This window comes from Tenrec ecaudatus, chromosome 7, assembly GCF_050624435.1.
Source record: "Tenrec ecaudatus isolate mTenEca1 chromosome 7, mTenEca1.hap1, whole genome shotgun sequence".
NCBI lineage: Eukaryota > Metazoa > Chordata > Mammalia > Afrosoricida > Tenrecidae > Tenrec > Tenrec ecaudatus.
The window spans coordinates 48,419,374-48,431,519 of NC_134536.1; the positions used below are offsets into that span (position 1 = coordinate 48,419,374).

At 38.6% G+C, this 12,146-nt stretch overlaps 1 protein-coding gene across 1 annotated transcript in view; it reads right to left on the reverse strand.

Moving 5' to 3' along the window:
• The window catches only part of PKIB (cAMP-dependent protein kinase inhibitor beta), a 129,849-nt gene that overhangs the window by 54,307 nt on the left and 63,396 nt on the right, over positions 1–12,146 (reverse strand). The gene's annotated exons all lie outside the window — the stretch shown is intronic.

Consider the following 12,146-nt stretch of genomic DNA (forward strand, 5'->3'; position numbering starts at 1 on the left):
TCCAGAGACAATGCTTTGCCTTTTTGGTGAGAAGGAAATGAAATCTTAAAAAGCTCACAAGTGGCTATCTAAGGTGCAACCATTGGATTCTCCTTGTCCAGAGGGAAAGAAAATGAAAAAAAATTCTTTTAAATGCACACACAAAAAATAAATCCATCATTCTCCACAACTCTGACAAACTAGATAGTGGTTGACTACCATTACCAACTAGTCTGAACAGGATCACATTAGAAGAACCTGGGTAGAGTGGAGAAAAACATGTTACAAAACCATACAGAAAATCATGTTTATCTACCAAATAGAGACTGGTGAAACCTCTACAGCTGTGGCCCTTCGTTGCACCTTCATGTCAGGAAATCAACTACCGTGGCCCAAGTTACAGCCAAACAATAGGGAGAACTACACCATGAACAGAAAACACTAGGGGGGGACGCACATGTTAAAACAACCATTTGAGGTCAAAAGTACAGCATGTATCTAAGCGCAAAACCCAGAAGAGCTAGGAAAGAAGGAGGGATGGATGGAAATACGAATGGGATGGAAGAAGTGAGGTAAGTGATGTTAGTGTGAGGGGTGCAGTCAATGAGACGAAAGAACAAGCCTAGGAGTTGTTCAATGGAAAACATCTCTTCTCTGTAAACCTTCACCCGATTCACAGTATAGAGTTTAAAACATTAATACCTCATCCCTATAAAATGTACATGTAAAAAATAGCAAAAGGGATTATATAATGTTAGAAATGCATGTACACACAAAATTCTAAATTGACAGAATTATTGAAAATAATTTAATCCAGCGATTTCAAAGTAGTATATATATATATATATATATATATATATATATATATATATATATATATATATATATATATATTTGCAAATGAACTCTTTAGCAGATGGGAAATATATGAGACAGAGAAAGCAAAACTCTGATTACTCATGTGTGTGGTGTGTGTGTGGGGTGTGTGTGTCAAATGTCTATGCACTCTTTTCCCTCATACTGCTCTTTAAGTGTTGTAAGTGGATACAGACACACTGCGATTTCAGAGATGGGCTACCAGGCTGGAGATGGAGTAAGAGCAGCCATTTAAAGTTAGAAAGTGACAAAGTAGTTAAACAGACAAATTCTACATAGTTGCCTACATGTTCCCTTTTAGTGACTTCCCGGCATATCCTAATCTGAAAGCAATTGCCAATAGAAATACTTAGAACATATATGAGCAAGTCTCCTTAGGTGGTGTAAAACAGTTACACACATGACTGGGCTCAAAGGTTATTGGTTTGAATCCACCACTCAGAGGTGCCTCAAAGAGAGATAGCAATCTTCTTCTGAAAGGTCACAGTCCCAATAACGCGAAATATACATTGATAGGATTTAAGGTGAGTTTTGTTTTTAGGGTTGAACAAAGTAATGGACTTATTATTTTTCTTGCAAACATATATTTTCTAACTTACAATTTCAATCACTCAAGCAGGATCAATATTTATATGCAACAATTTGTGTGAAGTTAAAAGGTCCAGCACACATCAGGTGCAGATGTTTATTCTGTAATTGTCAAGAATCTCAGAAATAAAAATGAATGATATATTATGCATGGTTTTATAATTAATTCAAAGACACACGGTGAAGAAAATATCAGTATTTTTTTTCTTAAAGGCAAGATTTGATTCAGTTATTCAATAGCTTTGCCTCTGATGTCCCACCTGTGCTCTGAGCATTGTTCAGACTCTCTGAAAAATGAAGAGTGAAACTAAAAGCTATTTCAGGTTAGTAGAATTATGTAAATATTTGCCTCTCTGGCACATAAGGTTGTAAAAGAAGAAGAAAATGTAGTCTTGAGGACAAAGTGCAGTCAAAAGTGTGTTGTTTGCTATAGATGCTTCATAACTGAGTCTATGGGACCGGGGATTAGGTTGATTGGGAAGAAAGTAAGTAGAGAACTATAATAGATAAGGGATTTAGTCCAGGCCTGCATGTATTTTACAACTTCATTAAGCTACTAAATTTACTTCAAACTATCTCCATAAGCATTCTTTTCCATTTGTATTTAAAAGTCATTGTTTAAAATGCATATTAACCTGAAAGTTAACACAATCACGACTCCAAAAAGCAAAACGACCATTTCCAGTGCAAGATCTAGTTTTAAAGGCTGTTCTTAAGAGGATATACTCATATCTAAACTCTAAAACACTTCAATGGTGGAAACACCATCAAAGGCATGAATCATTGGGACATTAAAGAGCACGCCCATTTGTAATTCTGTTTTTCCACCCACAGCACCCAAATGAACGCAGCTCAGGAAAACACAAAGCTCCATGACATGTGTATGGAACAAATGAATGAGAGCTGAAAGAAGCTGAGCACAATATAGAAAATAATTAGATTATAAAAAGGATCTAAAGAGAGAATTTATGCTGTGGGCTTCTTGAACAGAGAATTAGCCAAAGCGAAATTAAAAGTCTTTCTTTGAAAGAAAGGAATGAGTTAATAATGAGAAAACCGAAAAGCAAGCCAAAAGGCTTGAGGTAATAATGATGGTGGACAAAAAAGGCCCATGAGTAATGAAGACAGTGAGAAAGGAATAGGGAAGTGTGACAGATAATGCTCGTTGCTTCTAATAGCCTTTTCCTCCTGAAATAGAACATTTTAGCCGGGTCCAAAGCTAAGGCCCACATTGCCACGCCTCTCATGCTGCTAAGCCTGACCTGTGCCATTCAAACAGGAGCTGTGGGCAGAAACAGGGTATGCTATTTCCAGGTGACACCTGAATGAAAGAGGAGTGTGGTTCTTCTCGCTCACTGGAAGTGTGTGTGGTAATGAGCCCACCTGCATTTTGGGATGGGAGAGCATCCAGAAAGAAGGACCCTGCGTCCTCCCAGAGTTAATCCACCACACTAACCCTAAACCACCCATGTGGGCTGTGCATGAGAAGAAATAAAATTTGCATCCTATTGAATCCATTGTTAGTTTTAGACATTTTAACGTTCAAACTGATATCATAACTAATGTATCCTAATAGAGATAATTTATAATTTTCAAAATAGAAAGATTCCAAGAACTGCGGTGAATAAGAAAGGGGATAAACTGACATTTCTCAAGATTTATGAACTAATACTAACTGTCATCGAGCCAGTTTTGACTTGTGGTTACCCTGTATGTGTCCAAGTACAACTGGGCTTCACTGGCTTTCTTACTGGCTACTCCACTGACTAATATTTTGAAACTAGGTTAACAAGTCTTTCTTCTAAGGTAGCTTTGAGGGGATTCAAATCATCACCTTTCAGTTAGCAGCCAAGAGGGTTAATCCTTTGCACCGCAAAAGAATTCTGTGTAAAGGGAACTAAAAAAGTCATGAGGCCACTGACAAACCAGCCGATGAGAAGGATGGTAGCAGAACAACGGAGGGAAAGTCAAGTAAGTAACGGAAACTCTGGAACTCAGGAAAATTGAAAAGGAAAATTTCAATGATCTTTGGTATAGTATACACAGTTGAAAACATTGAGGATTGATGGAATCTTAGGCGAAGATTAGAATTTCCCAGTGGGCCTCCGCAGTGGGGCATGATAGAGGAAGGAAGAAAAAAAAAGTAATCAGATAGGTAAGGGAAAATTTGTTATTATCTTACAGAAGAGTTATTATCTTACATAATGTTTTCCAATGATGGAAAACATTGACTAACAGAATTGGTCTTGACTTGAGTTGGCAAACAAATTAAAGAGTAATTTGATGTGGTCTGAACATCTTTAATCTACTTAAAGTTTTCATGAAAAATTAAAACAATCATTTCTTGAAATAGAAAAGCATTAATCAGGGTTCTGAAAAAGTTAGGTTAAGTTTCTATTTAAATTTTTGAATTCCAAAAGAGAAATGGACAAGCAGCAGGTAATTTAAATGATATCATTCTCTCACCACCCCTCACTTCCCAAGTTTGTTGGTTTTGGCTTTTTCCATTTTTTGAAATTCTCACAATCGAGGGGAAGTGAGGCAAGAGAAATAAAGGGAAATGGAAGCAGAAGTGGTTTTGCTATTGTCTTCATCCTTTCTGGGAGACTGATGTTTATAAGTGGAAATGACAAATTGAAATAAAAGCCTCCTCTCCGTCTGTGGGGCCGGACTGAATCTGGACTATGTGGACACCCCGAGCCCCTCAGAGGAATGCACTTCAGAGGACAGCACTGGGGCTACAGCTTGGGGAGAGGGGTGCACCAAATTAGAATCCACGGGAGAAAGGAAAAGGGATGGAGAGGGATGAGAGGACATCCTGGCCCACCAAGTCCCAAGGATGATGCTCCTGCTTGGAGCAGACAATGCACGGGAAAGACTGTAGGGCTGGCCCCATGACAGGACACAACATCCCTCACTGAACCATGATGCTGTGGGGGACAGCACTGGAGACACGGTGCAGGAATAGTGCACGGTCTGGCCCCATCACCTGGGGCGAGACCCTGAGGGCATGCAGCAGAGCAGCCAGAGAGCAGACTGATGAAACCCCAGGGGAATACCAAAACTAGACTTGGGAGACAGAGTGTGGCACCCCATCAGACTCAACTGGAAAACACTCCTAAAGGCCAACAAACAGACCTTGAATTATTTATAGGCTTTTCCATTTTTGTCAGTGGCTTTCTTTTTATTATTTTGTTCTTGTTTTCTGCTGTTGTTGTTATTGTTCTGTTGGTTTTGACTTTCTTTGTTGTTATTCTTGGCTTTGCCTAGTTTTCGCATTTATTAATGTATGCAGATGTCTGTCTAGATAAAATAGGCAGTAGATGAAAAGAATGGGACCAATGGTTCCGGGGGGATGTGGGAGAAGGGGAGGTGGAAGGAAGGAAGGGGCATGGACCAAACCAGGGACAAGGTAACAACAAGTGAACAAAATTCAACAGAAGGAAGATCATAGGATACCTAGTGCAGCTTAATCAAGGGCAATGTAGCAGCAAGGAATTACTAAACCTGAATAAAGGCCGAACATGATGGTGGGACGAGAGGGAAGTAAAAAGGAAATAGAGAAAAGCACCAGGAGGCAAAGGACATTTATAGAGGCCTAAATACAGGCATGCACATATGTAAATATATATATAATGACAGGGGAATAGAACTATGTACTCATATTTGTATGTTAAGAATTAAGGTTGCAGATGGACATTGGGCCTCAACCACGTACTCCATTAACACAACAACACTTTGTTCTAACAATCCGGCATTCTGTGATGCTCACCTTCCCAACACGATCACTGAAGATGTTGGAAGCTATGCCACCAGTATTGCAAACTGCAAAATACTGTCCAGAGAGGTTCAGGTTACAGAGAATTTTCAGACTAGGAAGTAGGAATAGGCTATTCACCTTTTAGAGATTAGGAACTGAAGACCTTAAGAATAGCAATGGGACATTTGAATATGGTGCTGGAAATAGAGTAAACAAAAATTAAAATCATCAAATATCAAACAGAACACATAGATATCTATATTTTAGGCATTATTGAGCTGAAATGCCTGATATTAGCCATGTTCAATCGGGTAATCATAGGACAGAGGACGACTGGGCAGTGTTTTTTTTTCCTGTTGTACACAGAATCATGGTGAGCCATAGTCAACTTGATGATACTAAGTCACAACATTCTGTGTATGTCCTGATGTGTGGCTTATGCAGTTCTGAAATTCCTAGGTTTTAACACACCAACAGGAAGTCACTCAGGTCATTTTTTAAAAAGTCTCTTTCCTTAGCAAGTGCCATATAAAACCATAATATCAAAGATCACATTTATTATAAACTACTCACTGACTCTCGGTATTTACTTAAACAGCTCCAGTAAAAGAAATAACTTTTAAATCATTCCAAAAGTATTAAACTTGTTATCCTGTATTATCTGTCTGTATCATACTCTTTATATGCCAGGAAATTAACAAATAAACCTATGTGCTCTATATAATTTACAATATTTTAATAGGTATATCTAAGCTTAAAAAGGAAATTACTCATATAATTTCATAAAGTAATTTTCATGTCACTAATAAAATTTTGTCAAATTTGAACTCTAATCCCTCTAATGTTATTTCTATACTAGCAGACTTATATTGGCATTCAAACATTTATGCTCACAAAAGAAAATCAATGAGTACTATGTTTCATATTAAAATGAATATACTAATTTATTGAGAGGGAAGGGAGCTAATTATTGCTGAGTGGCTATTATTTTCCAGATGCTTTAAACATTCCTTCATTGAATACTTACATAAATCCTCAGAACAAAAAAATTAATACCACCATATTATGAGAGGGGCCTGAATTTAAAAGAGTCAGTGTTAAACAAGAGTCAGTATTTGAAGCCAGATCCGCCTAGCACAAAGACCTATTGACTCAAAAGAGTGGTTGACTTAAGTCAACCAACAAAAACAGCAAAGTGGAAGTATAAGGAAAATACACGTGAAAATACACTTGGGTCAGTTTGAATACGTCTTTTCTTTTGTCAGAGTAGTTGCTGTAAAATATCCTATAAGCATTTAATGCCAGGTGATGCATTTCTACTTCAAAGGGCTTCACTCTGTTTTAAAAAGAGCACAGCAGTGTGTGTGTGTGTGTGTGTGTGTGTGTGTGTGTGTGTGTGTGTGTGTGAAAACAATTCAGGGCTGGCATCTTGCATATCTTCCCAAAGTGGCTCCCAGAGGAGCACTGTTGAGGGGCTAGGATCAGGCTACCTTACTCTTCAAAACTTTAATGAGATCTTGTGCAGCTTTTCCCAATGCAATATGTCATTTGAAAAGGACTGCATGCCTCATCTGTAGACCAGTGATCCTCAATACTGGCTAAGTTTACACATCCTACGAGAGCATCTTGTTCCATCAGGATTCCCCTGGCTTAGAGAAAGATGGCGGCTGTGCTGGTGATTCGCCTAGAGCAGTTCTCCATGAAGCAGCTGCTGCTGGAAGCTCTTCTCCAAGCACCATTCTCTGGTTTACTGTCACAGAGTTCACTCACACCATCTGCCCAGTCTATTGAATTCTGGAGGCTGTTGATATTTATATTTCATTGCAGAATTATGCTCTTGTCACAGCATTCTCAACGACTTGAAAGACTATCACCTTGTAGCTATGTGAGTATCGGAAAATGATATCCTCATGAAAACACAACCATTTTGTGAAGGAGATGGTGAACACATTTTAAGTGAGAAGAGATAAATAATTTTTGGTAGAATAAAATTCCACACACCTCTGCTTCTCTGAGAAATTGGCAGCAGACATCCACACTTCAGTGGTATCACAAATACCAGAGATGGTGACAGAATGTTACCCAAGCCCTAGAAGGCATGAGTATAAACTGTGATGTCCAGAGAACTATAGCTACTTAATTTGCCTTTAATTCAGGCCAGGTTTTCTCAGATGAGGGATATTTCTTAATGGAAGCATCCACAAATTTTGGACCTTATTCATGTTGTTGCTGTGAGGCACCAACAAGTAGATTTCTACCAGCCAGGCCTTATGCACAAGAACAAAACGCTGTCCTGTCCTGCCCCAGCCTCACAATTGTTTCTATACCAGAGCCCCTTGTTGCAGCCACAGTGTCAATCCATCTCCTTGAGGGCCTTGCTCTTTTTCTCTGCCCCTCTACTTTACCAAGCATGACATCCTTTCCAGGGACTCATCTCTCCTGACAATGTGTCCAAACTATCTCACATGAAGTCTTGACATCCTTGTCTCTAAGAAGCGTTCTGGCCACACCTCTTCCAAGACAGACCAATTGGTCATTTTAGCAGTTCATGGTACAATATTCTTCTCCAGCCTCATAATTCAAACACATGGATTCTTCTTCAGTCTTCCTTATTCATTATCCAACTTACACATGCGTATGAGGCAACTGAAAATACCATAGCTTGGGTAAGGCCCACCTTATTCCTCACAGTACTTCCACCTTGCTTTTTAATACTCTCAAGAAGTCTTGTGCAGGAGATTTATTCCATCTTTGATCTCTGACTGATACTTCTGGGAGCATTCATTGTGGATCCAAACAAGATGAAATCCTTGACAACATCAATCTTTTCTCCATCTATCATGAGGTTACCCATTGATCTAGTTGTGAGGATTTTGGTCTTTTTTCATTGCGTTGGAATCCATCCTGAAGGCCTCAATCCTTGATCTTCATCAGCAAATTCTTCGTGTCCTCCTCACTTTCAGCAAGCAAGGCTGTTAGCAAGCCTTCCTCCAATACAAACCATTCTTAGAATAAATAAAATTAAGATCAGACTTACTGTTTGTTTTTTTAAAATATGTATAAGCAGCTTGAGGGGACTCAAGTATCTGATAATAGCCTGTTTCTAGTGCATCCAGATGTGTACATCAACAGATATCAGTCTCTCACCATAGTTCCTGGTGACCTGAGGTTCCAATACACACACAAAAATATAGAAATGTGTTACAATCACTGTTGGTTTTTTGTTATTAAGGACCATCAAGTTGTCTGCCTCCTAGCAGCCCTATGCACGACAGAAGGAAGCAACACTTGTTCTCTGCCATGCTGGCAAGAGACAAATTCTCATCATCCCATGGAGCTGTTTTCAGCTATGTGTATTTAGGTAGCTATTCAACTTAAACACTGGCTTTCAATGTACCAATAAAAGTTCTCTTCATTCAGCCTCATAGAGGCAGGAAGCATGTAGCTTTTCCCCAATCAATTAAGGGAGGGATGAAACTAAAGAGAAAGGTTTAGTTAAATGAAAAACATTCTCCGTGTTTTTAAAGAAACAGTAACAAAATTTAATACTCTGCTAGTGTCCTGAGTCCCTTGATTAAGTTCTTTTATATCATGTTTAGTTACATTAAAATGAAATGTACTAATATTTTATGCTAATCTCAAAAATGACCTCCTGAAATTTTAGTTTCATTGAGAGTAACTGAAATATTATATACTTGTAATAACCTGGAGGTCTAAAATGTTTTTAAATAGGCTGGTTTTATGCTACATCTGGAAAAATTAGTAGAGAATACTTTAATATAGCTGTGCAGTAATAAATATAGTCATGCAAAAGTGGATTAGGCCAAGTCATTTATATTATGACTTTACAAAACTATGCTTCTTTGGAATATAGATAAATTATTAATTAATTATTATAACTGAATAATCCTTACTGAATACTGACTCAATTTCATTTGAAAATTCAGAAAATCAATGTTATAATTATAATCTTCGGCTATATCTTACTCTACCATGGTATAATAGGCAATTGACTTAGTTTGCTTAGTACCTTAAGAATGTGATTTCCCCCACAGTGGGGAAAACCAAGAAGGGAATATAACAGATGAGCAACAGGAGCAAATCCAAGCCACAAATCTCCTGAGGAGCCCCCAAAATAGACTTCATGCTAGGAGGGGCAGTTTCAAGATGCACATCCCCCCTGCCCCAGACCAGTGGGTAGACAGTCATAAAGGTCAGCAGACAGACCTGGAATTATCGATGCTTTGGGGGTTGGTTTTTGTGTTGTTGTTATTTTGTTTTTGCTAGTTATTATTATATATATATTTCTGTTTCTCTTTTCTATTTTTATTCATTTTTTAAAATTTATTTCTATTTTGTTTCCATTATTGTGGATTTGCTATCCTATATAAGATAGGCATGAGAAGCAAGCCTGAGGAGAAAGCAACAGGACCAAAGGTTCTGGAGGGATTTAGGAGGAAGAGGAGGAGGCCAAGGAGGGGAAAGGAGCAGTGAGCAAACAACACTGTAGACTAGGGAATTCAAAATAAACAACGAGGAGAATGTAGAGATCCTAGGTGTATTGGAGCAATAGCAATCTAGCTGAGCAGAATTACTAAGAGGCAGAAGAAGAGCAAGTGTGATGGTAGGAAAGGAGGAAGGTAAATAGAAACAGAGGAAAGATCTAGGAAGCAAAGATATGAGTTGAGGTATAAATATAGGTGTGCACTTATGTAAATATATTAATTCATAAAAAGAGGTATTGGCATAAGTACATATTTTTATACACTGAGGAAGTAGACGAACTTTGGACGAACACAAGAACACTTTTTTCTAACAACGTGGCATTCTGTGATGTTCACCCTCCCAGCATGATTGCTAAAGACAAAATTGGTACCCAAGCAAATGTGGTGAAGGAAGCTGATGGTGCCCCGCTATCAAAAGATACAATGTTTGGGGAGCAGAGGAGCAACAAGCATACATGGAAGAAGCACACCAGACTGTGCTATCATGAGGTGTTGATAGGATCAGGTAACAGGCATCAGAAGATCCAAAACAACAAACAAAAAAACATATTGTTGAGAAGAGGTGGGTCAGAGCAGAGACCCCCAAACCCATCTGTAGACAATGCAACATCCTCTCACAGAAGGGTTGCAAGGAAGGGATGAGTCAACCAGGGTGAAGTATCGCACTATTGAAACACAATATTCCTCTGGTTCCTTGAGGCTTCCTCTCACCCCACCATCATGACCCCAATCCTACCTGGCACTGTAGTTTAGGCTGGAACATACACACAGGTACAGATAAGAGCTCAGGACACACAGAATCCAGGTCATGTAAACCCCTCAGCAAGAGAAATGGGAGTAGCAATACCAGGAGAGTAGGGGGACCTGGGGAGAAGAGGGGGTAAGAAACCGCAGGGGGTGGGAGACAGAGTAAGATATGAAAATAATAATTCATTCAAGGCATCATGAGGGTGGGAGGGGAGGAGGAAGGGTAAAAAGAGGGGCTGTTACTAAAGGCTCGGAATGTAAATGTTTAGAAAATAAAGACAGCAACATACGTACAAATATGCTTGATACAACTGATATGTGGATTGTTATAAAAGCTGTAAGAGCCCCCAATAAAATGATCTTAAAAAAGAAAAACAAAGCATATGACTTGAATATTTTCATTGAGGTGCTAATAAACCCAATAGCCTGGCACTCAATTTTTTCAAATGGTCCACCTTCATTTGTCCACATTATTTTTTTTCCAATTTGAAAGCTTTGATTTATCATTGTCATTATGAAATGATGCACACATTGCTAGGGAAGTTTCACAGTGTTGAAGTTTATGCTGGACTCTTCTTTAGTATTAAGGAATCTTATCTGCATAAAGCCTTACTCTGAACTAAGACCCAAGGAAAGCCTGGTGTGCTTGACAAGAGCAAATCTGACTCAGGGCCACTGCTGGGGCTCCATCGTCTTACCTTAAATATGAACCAGGAATCAAAAAATGTGAGATATAGAAGAAACCGATTTTTTTCCTTATGAATGTCTTGACAGCTGCTCAAACCATGCCATTTGGCTCTTCACTTTAGCATGTACACACACACACACACACACACACACAATGCTCTGATATCTCAAAAAAAAAGTCATAAGAATTAAGGAGATGTTCCTGTGAATGAATTTGGTCCATTTTGGATGTAATAATGTATGAATAATGTAGAATCACAAATATAAGACTCTAGGAGACTTAAAGGCAAAAAGAATAATATATATTTCATAAGAAGGGGGAATTAAACAAATAAATAACAAAAACACAATCATGACCAGATTTCTTTTCCAGGACGCAGTCTGAAGTTTCTATCGGGAACAATCTTTATGACATGCACCTTCTATCTTTATTGCTTTGATATGCCTTTGAAATCACCGGAGAGGAAAATGCTTTGGGGTATCAGGTTTGAGAATGGGTTTATTCCACTTTATCTATGATTTGAAAAACCTTTGTTCTCAGCAAATGAGCTGGTAGGGTAATAACTGATTACTCTCTTAGATTGAATTAGAGACCTGAATGTGGTTATAATAATTTAGTTTTGAAGGATTAATATCAGACTAGTCCCAAGGAGCGTCTGGCATGCTATTCTGCTACATTCCCCACACCCATACTCCCTGGAGTACATTCCCTAGGTTCTTCAATTTGCTGCAAAGCTTCAGAGAAACACACACAATTTAAAAGTAATGTCTTACATGGTTGTGAGTACTGTTCAGTCTCAAATTCGCAGGTCAAGCAGAAGCTAGCCAAATGCATGGTCCAGACCCAGACATAAAAAATATTCAAAAGTCAAAGCAAGTCTTATGTCTTCTACCAAAACTCAAGTCAAGAAAGAAGCATTGCTTTGATGGAGGTGTAGTTTTGTCTTTTAGCCAACCATGCGCCAGCAAAGATAACAGAGAATGGCGTCTTAAGTTACACGCTC